Here is a 10069-nt window from a genome sequence, read left to right on the forward strand (position 1 = left end):
GCACTTAGAATCAAAGTAATTACAGCTTTAATATTTAGACTTTACAGCTGCATGTAGCTAACTGAGTCAGAAACATCTCACATTGTGTCATTCCTTTCTCTCGTATTATCCCGCAGATGAGGCATTACATTACAAAGGCCGTCGCTTTTGGCCCAGATCACAGAGGATGCAGCTGTCTGTTCATTGTTCTTCATCATTGTCTTCATGGATCCGATGCTCCAGAATCAATAGCTGCCTTGGAGCAAACTAGTGAGCAACAGACTGTAGAAGCAGGTAAGAGTGTCAATTGTTACTGGAGGACAGAGCGAAAACACAGAGTACATGCCAAAGGGCGGGTGATGGTGTTGATGGGATCTTTACCGATGGATTAATGACTACTTGGCTGGGTGTGCTTCACATTTCTGACTGTTAAAGCTCACTTGTGTGCAGTCTCTGTTTTTGGGGGCAAACCTACCCCACACCCAGTGAGATTTCCGAACATTTCCAGTGTCCCTGTGCCGAGGTATTCCAAAACTATTATGACAGCAATCAGATGAATGAGCAATACATGTGTAGGTGGAAAGACTGTTTATTACCAACAGGTCAAAAGACGGGCTAAATCAAATATTGTTTTAGATGCCTGCACTTTATTAATGAGTCAACAAATAATCATGGAGCCTTCAGTAATGTTTGCTGTTGGAAAGGTAAACGTCTTTTCAAAGGATTTGTAATGAATTTAAATGTATGGGGATGCTTTAAAAAGTGCCCAGAATGTTAGTATGACACCTTGTATGCCAGGTAATAGACAGAATCCAGATTGAATATCATAATCACTGTTCGACAAACATTTCAAGGCTTTTACAATGCAATAAAAGGCTCACAAAATCCCTTTCCTTGCATGAAAAGTCACTACAAACACTAAAGAGAGCTCTGGCCTACAACGCATGGGAGGGAAGGAAAGCATTAGCTTAGGTCATCACATCAGGTAGAAGATGATGTATGTGCTCAAGACATGTGATACAATATCTGCCGTTGATAAATAGCCTAAGACTTCAAGGTCAGACTCAAGGTCATTTCTGCATCCATCAGGATCATTTCACAGCAGCAGCAAAGTAATCCAATAATAAATCAAATGCATAATAAAAATGGAAGTAAAACTTAACCACATCAACTGCATATTAGCACACCGCCCTATCCTCAAAATACGTTTTCAGTAGAATACAAGTGCAGAGAAACAATTGGATTTACTGTAGTTACAGCGTAATGGCAGTGTGAAGGAGAGGTGATACAGTTTATCGTTTTGAAGTCAGGTTTTTTTCTCTTGTTCCGTGGGTGGGAAGAGCAATAGGCAACTCTTAACCAGAGCAGACAACTCCTGTGTGCGTTTTAGACAACACATACTCTTATCAATCTGTGCACAATAACAGAAAACTATTTGCTAATGTTTTGAACATAGCTTTCCCTCTCCCTGCTCCAGCATTGAGAGAGGTATGCACAATTTCATAAACACAATCAGTGCGCTGAATGGCGGCACTGATATTCTGGGGGGGGAATATCTCATTATTGTTCCTGAGCTATGGAAAAGCAGTCAATGGCCCATATCACACAGAATGCCCCCCCACCCACCCCCTTTCTCCCTCCTTTCCCTCCACCAGCACACAAAGCTTAATTCCACCTAGCAGCAAACAATATGTGGCAGTTTGCTGAATGAATATTCCTGATGACCCAAAACCAATCATCTGCAGGACAGCTGCTCTGGCCCCACAGTGTTAAGGGGACACTGGGGGCCCCCTGCTGACATCATGGGATGGTGGGCACACTGTGAATTGTTTTCTATATTTCTAGCTGCAGTACCATGGCCGGACTTTGTTGTGTCTGGTTTCCTTAATGGAGGCCTGTTTAACCCTCCTGTTATATTCGTTTTGTGTAACAGCAATAATATTAGTGGGTCAATTTGACCCAGTGCATGTTTAATTATCCAAAAATGGTCAGAAGCCCCAAAATCCAGATGATTTTTTTTTACATAGTTTGTACCTTTTATTACTATCAATGAAATCAATATTTAGTGCAATTGAGTTATTCACCCCTCACAGATCATGATTCCATTAGAATAAGTCACTCGTTTTCCCCAAAACACGTTTTTTTTCTATTTTCTTTTTTACATTGGAAAAGCCTTGATATAAAATACATTAGTTTTGCCTAACATAACATGTTTTAAATTAATTTAAAAATGTTCCAACTTGTTTTACAATTGGTTGATGTTGATAAATAGAGACGAGACACCAGTTCAGGGTCAAATTGACCCGTTCACTTAGAATCAAGCCAAATGAGTCATAAGGATTTGTATTGAAAGTTATTTATTGTAACAGCAATTAAGTGTGTGTGTGTGTGTGCGTGTGTGTGTGTGTGTGTGTGTGTGTGTGTGTGTGTGTGTGTGTGTGTGTGTGTGTGTGTGTGTGTGTGTGTGTGTGTGTGTGTGTGTGTGTGTGTGTGTGTGTGTGTGTGTGTGTGTGTGTGTGTGTGTGTGTGTGTGTGTGTGTGTGTGTGTGTGTGTGTGTGTGTGTGTGTGTGTGTGTGTTGCAGAGTATTATCATCTGATATTTAAGAAGTGTGTTACATTTGAAATGGCAGAAAGTCTTGTTGCAATTTCCAGATATTAAAAGAGGTCCCTTGAGTTTCTCTGGTAATTATCAATAGTAGCAGTTAAGTGAATACTGTTCAAACAATACCTGTGTTTGTGTTTTATATTGATTTCTCTGTTTTATCCTTTCATAAATGTGAGGACTAAAATGGCTATAAACAAGGGCTGCTTAGAGTAAACAGGGTTTTATGGCTCTATGGGGGAGGTGTAGTTATGCAGGACAGGGTGCTAAGTGGATGAGAGTATATTCTGCTTAAGATCTCTAGCATGTCATGTTTTAGGGAAGTCTACATATCTTGAATAGTATATGTGTGGGTTTAATTACTTTGTATTAATAATAAGCAGTCTGTGTAACCAGAAGTTGGGGTTATGAGAGATGAAATCGTTGTGTTATCTTTGTGAGCAAGACCCCACTGTGGTCTCTGGAATGTGGGGGGATGTGTGTGTGTGTGGCGGCTGCAGAAATAGGAGACAGTGAATGCCAGAGGTGTTTGTTTGAGATGACCGGAAAAGACGACCAGTTAAACTCCACCCCTTCCTGTTTCTGTTGGTATTTGAGAGCCATGCATCCTTTGGTTCTGCCTCTCTTCTCGCGCGGCCCGGACCGGAAGGTCGTGGCAGCCCGTGAACAAAGCCAGGAGTAGGCATATTCCTGACATTACGCATATGATATGATATGGCTTTGTATGGTAATGTATTGATTGTATTGTATTGTCATATTACCATTAAAGTAGATTATTGTTTAACGGTTACTTGTATGCTCTGGATTCCTTCCTGTATGATAACCAGCTTGTTAGGGACGCGCGGAGATTTGAAAAGCGGACAAGTTATCCCTCAAAATCTCTATCAGTGTGTGTGTGTGTGTGTGTGTGTGTGTGTGTGTGTGTGTGTGTGTGTGTGTGTGTGTGTGTGTGTGTGTGTGTGTGTGTGTGTGTGAGTGGCGTGTGTGTGTGTGTGTGTGTGAGTGATGCGCGCGTGTGTGTGTGTGTGTGTGTGTGTGTGTGTGTGTGTGTGTGTGTGTGTGTGTGTGTGTGTGTGTGTGTGTGTGTGTGTGTGTGTGTGTGTGTGTGTGTGTGTGTGTGTGTGTGTGTGTGTGTGTGTGTGTGTGTATTTTTCGTAGATTTTCAAACGGGTCAATTTGACCCTGAATGTAACAGGAGGGTGTGTCACGGTATAGACTTCCAGTCTTTGGTCACTCACTCCATCTTCCCTTCTCTCAGGAACAAGTGTTGCGCAGAGTGGCCACAGAGGAGCGCACGTAAACAGGAAATGAGTGATGAGCCCCTTGAGATCATAAGTGTGACTAGAAAAGACAAGAGGCGGGACATATTGTGCGTTTCAGAGACCACTGAGCCTACATGTACACACAGCTTCAGTGATGCATGATGGCAGGGCATAACTACCCCCCCCCCTCCTTTACTCTGATTAGTGGTTGGTCCAAAGCTACCAGCTTTTTCGTTAAATAACGAGACATACGTTTTCTTCTTACAGTTAAAGTACGACAGTATTTTTTTTCCAGGTATAGTGACTTCATTCTCAATATAGTATTTCACCTTTATTCCTAAAAAACTTAATGTATTATATTTTGACTTTATTCTCAACATTTTAATTTTAATTTCAACATTTGTACTTTTTTCTTTCTTACAGGGACAGTGCACAATAATGTCGGTCAGATGTTGTAAGGCACCCTCAAAACTAATTTAATATAAAATAACAAATAAATAAAATCAGTGCATGTATGTGCAAATAGAACAAAACATGCATATGACATAGCAGGAGGATGGCCTGGGGTTAATGCACAGGCAGCGCAGACAGACTGAGGGCTGAGGGCTGATTCCTCATTAAGCATATTATTAAGTCAGATGTAAATAAAAAATGTGTTTTGTTCTCTGATTGTTGCTGGGATTGAGTTCCATTGTAGTGCGGCTTTAACCGAAAATGAAAATTGTCTAAAAGAAAACTCCTTTTCTCTCTCTCTCTCTCTCTCTCTCTCTCTCTCTCTCTCTCTCTCTCTCTCTCTCTCTCTCTCTCTCTCTCTCTCTCTCTGTATTACTAACAGACATAATGATACGTACAGTAAGTATGTATCATTATGTCTGTTAGTAATGCTAATAGCTCATCATTATTCTCCACATGTTACTTTAATATCAAAATACAAAACACAACTCTTCTATAACAAGTCCCTCGCTACTGTAGGCCTACTTATGCTTTCCTAGACTTTGCATGTGTAAAATGGTGTATTTTAATTGTTAAGCTCTGTGAAAGTCAGTTGGTCCACTTTGGTCTAGACTGAAATAGGATAAGAGAATAAATCCTACTGACTTGCTGTCCCCTGGCTTGCTAAACTGGTGATTCAGAATAAAATATCATAACAACCGTTATATTAATTAGGGTGAAATGGTAAAACTCAAGATATTCATATGCAGATTGTGTAAATCCCTAGAAGATCAATTGTAATTACTTTGGCAACTTCATCCAGCACTTATTCACAGAAATTATCAATATGCCCAATATTTTTGGTTAATGACCAAATACCTGTAAAACGAATGACTTGCTGTACTTTGTTTTAAGAGCTAATCTGCTAATGTAAACATGCTTACAGGCTACACTGAGAGGGGTACGAGGGTAAATGTCTTCCATGCCTTCCTCTCTTAGTCTTGTTCAAAATAGATTCACAATGTCGTCTAAGCAGCTAATTTGCTGCCTGCAGAATGTATTCATGCTGAAGGTGACATCTTAGTGGGTAGCCTGCAGTATCATCCTCTGAAATCAGTGCAGAGGTCGACCACAAGGACACGCTTTGGTGCACAGAAAACTCACCGCTGGGAAAGGTCTATTACGCTATTATTCCAAAAATAATATTCTATATGTGGGTATGCAGCTCCCCATATACCATATTAAAATGTAAAGGCAGCAGCTGTCCCATTACAGCATCTGAGCCCTTGCTCCTTCCTGCACTCACACGGTGTGGCTAAGCACACAGTAGATGTTCATCAAAGTGTGAGGGTTCAGTGTGTTAAGGCTCAGGGTGACCGTCGGGACCGGCCTGCAGTATTTCTCCTCAGGACCACGATGTTCATCAGATCAGTTGCAAACTCTGGCAAGTGCTTCAGTGTGACATTTGATGATGCGAGGTTTATGGTGATCATCACTGACTGCCTGCTCGCTGCTGATATATTCATCCCAGAAAGCAGGAGATGCTCCTGGATGATACACTGGCCCTGGTTTGTGTCAGAGAGCAGCATGTAAGGACTCATCAGAGGGTGAGGGCTCTCAATAGAAATCTCTTCTGTAAGACGGTACTTGACTTGTATTCGTTAGAAATGTCATAAATCACATCAGCAGAGGAGTAAGTCCACATATAAAGTCAAACAAACATGCACTTAATAAATAGATGTTTCTAGGCTTCAGAGAATTCCATTAACATCTAACATTCTTTGCCACAGAGAGCATCAGTTTGAAAAAGCCCCATTCATGCAGAATACAAATAAATTCCTCGTCCTCAATATTTCTTGGTCTTTTTTTGTGAGCTAATTACTTTTAAAGGTGTCCTATTATTCTCATGTTCATATTAGTATGTAGCGTCTCTGCTGTGACATGTCTCCATGCTCTAATATTCAAATAGCTCTTTATTTTTCTCATACTGCCTGTGCTGCAGCACCTCTTTTCACCCTCTGTCTGAAACCAGAGCCCAGTCTGCTCTGATTGGTTAGCTGACCAGCTCTGTTGTGATTGGTTAACCGTCCAAAATGTGTTGGACAATGTGTTGGACCCAATACAAGTGTGTGTTACATAGTGATGTCACTATGTTATGGAAGTAAACAAAGGAGTCTAATGGAGGTGTTTCAGGCGGGGAGTGTGGGAGAGAAACTCCCTCTTGAGTGAACTTTGGGACTTCAGCCTTTGCAGACCATTTACATGCACACAAACCAAACCCCAAAAGTATAACAGGGCTCCTTTAAGTAGAAAATGTTGCTTTCATCATCAGGCCTAAGTTTTTTTGTTTTTGTTTGTTTTAATATTTTTTTACGGATCAAGTTGATTCAGTTTTCTCCATGATGGTAACATAACCAGTGGTCAAAAGCTCTTAAATGAAAGAATTCACTTTCAAGGAGGCCTACCAAATAAAGTATTAAGAACTCAATCCACCTCAACAGCTCCAACAGTAAGATGCTTTAGTAATGAATCTAACAATGTAATCATATAACACTCACAGAGGTGATTCTTAATCAAACATTGAATAAATAAAGTATCAAAAGTAATTTTGGAGCAATGGCCCTCACTTCCTGCCCTGTGTCTCCAGCAGCACATGTTGCCATGGTGACACACTCACAGACAAATATTGAGACATTGAGAATGAGCAACCTTTTGAGGGTTGTCAGAGTATCATTTCATCATCATCACAGTAAGGGAAAACAGAATTGTTCGTTGCTTGTATTGAAATAGATCAGTCAGAGCCAAATACATGATGTATTGAATGTTAAAATCGATCAACCCTTTGATAACGGTGATGGAGAGGACCTGACCTGATTAGCAGAAGTGTGTTCTCTGTTTTTTTCTTTTGCTTGTCACCTTTTGCTTTTTCTTTCTGTGCTCTTTCTTCCAGCAGTAGTGGACTGAGCAGAAGTCCAGGAACACCTCAGCGAAAATCAAACCTTTTCGTGACCTTCCAGCACTTTTGACAATCTCTGCGCACCGGTGCACTAATCAAGCCCCATGAGGCCCCGAGAAGAGCACAGTAATCAAGGTAAGACCGAGGGGTGGCGGTAGACACCGGTTCAATTCCATGGAAAGAGTGGGAAAAAACATGTGTGTGTTTGTGGTGAAAATACGCCACCTGCAGTGTCAACAGCTCACACAGTCCCCAGTAATCAAGCAACTCTAATATTTACACAGGTAGAAAACACTTTAGAAACAAGTCAGTACGGTATTTGTACTCTCCTTGAGTATTTCCATTTACTGTTCTTTCATACTTGCACTACAGTTGTGCATGAGTACTTAAACCTTGTACTTGTATTTGGTACTAAAAGGGCCCGTGCTTTTTGGGGTTGTCCCTTTCCTGTTGTGTGTTCTAGGTTTTGGTGCATGTAAATGGTCTGAAAAGGCTAACCAATCAGAGCAGACTGGGCTCTGGTTTCAGACAGAGGGTGAAAAGAGGTGCAGCAGCACAGGCAGTATGAGAAAAGTAAAGAGCTTTTTGAAAATTAAAGCAAAATACAGATATGAACCTGAAATTGAGCAGAATAGGGTCCCTTTAAATATATGTTGATACTCTACATTTCCACACTGTGGTATTACTTTTACTATAGCAGACGATCTAAGTATTCCTCCATCTCTGGTAAAAATCTGGTAATACGGTGGCCCTGAAGTGCAAGACACCACAGCATTTCACAAAACACCACAGCATTTCACAAAACGCTGCAGCATTTCAGATTGGACGGAAAGGGTATTCCTTAGGGAGAACACTTCTTGTTTGTGATTGGACAGAGCCAGCCAGAGAAGCACTGCTGTGATTGGTTGTTTTTGCTGCCAGTCAAGAAATGACGCTTCGTCATTGGCCCAACACATCAGCCGTTAGCTGTTAGCACACACTCAGAGCTCACAGCTCCTCATATCTGTTCAGAAACTGGACAAAAGTTAAACATATACAAACCACAGACTGTCTATGTCATGGCGAATACAGTCGCTGCTTTATTTATGTCTGTATGACGTTGTTGTGAGCGTGGACGGAGCAGCTACAGGTTAGTTTAGCCTGATCGATCCGATTCCGATAGGATTTACATGGAGATACGGCCCGCCCCCTCTCCAGCGTCTTGTTTGAATGACAGGAGTAAACACAGAAGTAATGCTTTATTAATTCATGGTTTTTAAGGGGCTTATCTCCATGTAAATACTATGGTAGACCACCCAATATTCGCATCGCTCTAATCACTCGAGTTTCACCGCGGCTGTCAGTGTTTGCTCCTGTCATTCAAACAAGACGCGCTGGAGAGGGGGCGGGGCTTATCTCCATGTAAATTCTATGGGAGATACCAACTACAACAAAATGAACATATTTGACCGTGATTTAATTGTAATACACGTTTCAAAGTGATGCCGAAGTAACTACATAGGCCTACTGATAACGGTTAGTAAAAACCAGAAAACACGCTTTTCAAATGCGTGTTTTCTGAATGGAATCGGATCCATCAGGCTAAACTAACCTGTAGCTGCTCCTTCCACACTCACAACAACGCCATACAGACATAAATAAAGCAGCGACTGTATTTGCCATGACACAGACAGTCTGTGGTTTGTACATGTTTAACTTTTATCCAGTTTCTGAACAGATATGAGGAGCTGTGAGCTCTGAGTGTGTGCTAACGTCTGATGTGTTGGGACCGGTTGGGACATATTGCGCTGACGGGCGTTGACCAATCACGAAGCGGCAGATAACTGGATGGCCTACTTGCCTGTCAGCCTTCCATCTCGTGCACAAACTTATCTCGCGCCCTCATTGGTCATGTGCGCGTTCCTGTGTGTTGGAGGAGGGGCTCAAGGAGGTCTGATGGAAGGGGTCGATTTTTTTTTCGGTTGTGTATTTTCAAATTCTAGCGCACTCGAGCTGGTGTCTCCATTTTTACCTACCCTACCTTTAAGGTTGAATTTAAAATGTAATTAACTCATTTATACATGAATACTACAGAAAATCAGCTTTAAACGGTTGAACAAGACTTGAATAAAGACGTTCAGCTTTTGCAAAAACAGTTTCAATTTCAGTTGAGTTGTACTACATCATTTACTTGAATCAAAAGAAGGTGGTTAAACCAGCCTCTGCAGTTTTGTATTGACTCCTGCAATGCGACAGATCTTACACAAGGGGGCGTCTGTGAACAACAATTATCTCTCTGAGGCCTTTTCATCAGGCTCATTGATCATGATCGCATGGTTTCCAGAAAAGCTCCAGCAGCCTGTCTGAACAATGTGTGTGTGTGTGTGTGTGTGTGTGTGTGTGTGTGTGTGTGTGTGGTGTGTGTGTGTGTGTGTGTGTGTGTGTGTGTGTGTGTGTGTGTGTGTGTGTGTGTGTGTGTGTGTGTGTGTGTGTGTGTGTGTGTGTGTGTGTGTGTGTGTGTGTGTGTGTGTGTGTGTGTGTGTGTGTGTGTGTGTGTGTGTGTGTGTGTGTGTCAGAGCATTTCCTAATATGCTGTCAAAGCAGAGAGGACTTCTAAGAAACAGATGTCTGCACATCCAAAGAAACTCCCCAGTTGTTGTTGGTGTTGGTAACCAAAAATATTTCTTACATTTTACATCATTTTTTGAATGAGTTGCAAACAATGGTTTTAATCTAATAAAAACCAGATGGCTAATTCTGATTGGAGCTTGTCACTGAGCTTTGGCTGTAGGGATAGACCCTATATAAATAAAAGTGATAATACAATTCATTTTAATTAAGTTAAATTCCTGTATTTA

This window comes from Pseudochaenichthys georgianus, chromosome 14 (genome assembly GCF_902827115.2).
Source record: "Pseudochaenichthys georgianus chromosome 14, fPseGeo1.2, whole genome shotgun sequence".
Taxonomy (NCBI): domain Eukaryota; kingdom Metazoa; phylum Chordata; class Actinopteri; order Perciformes; family Channichthyidae; genus Pseudochaenichthys; species Pseudochaenichthys georgianus.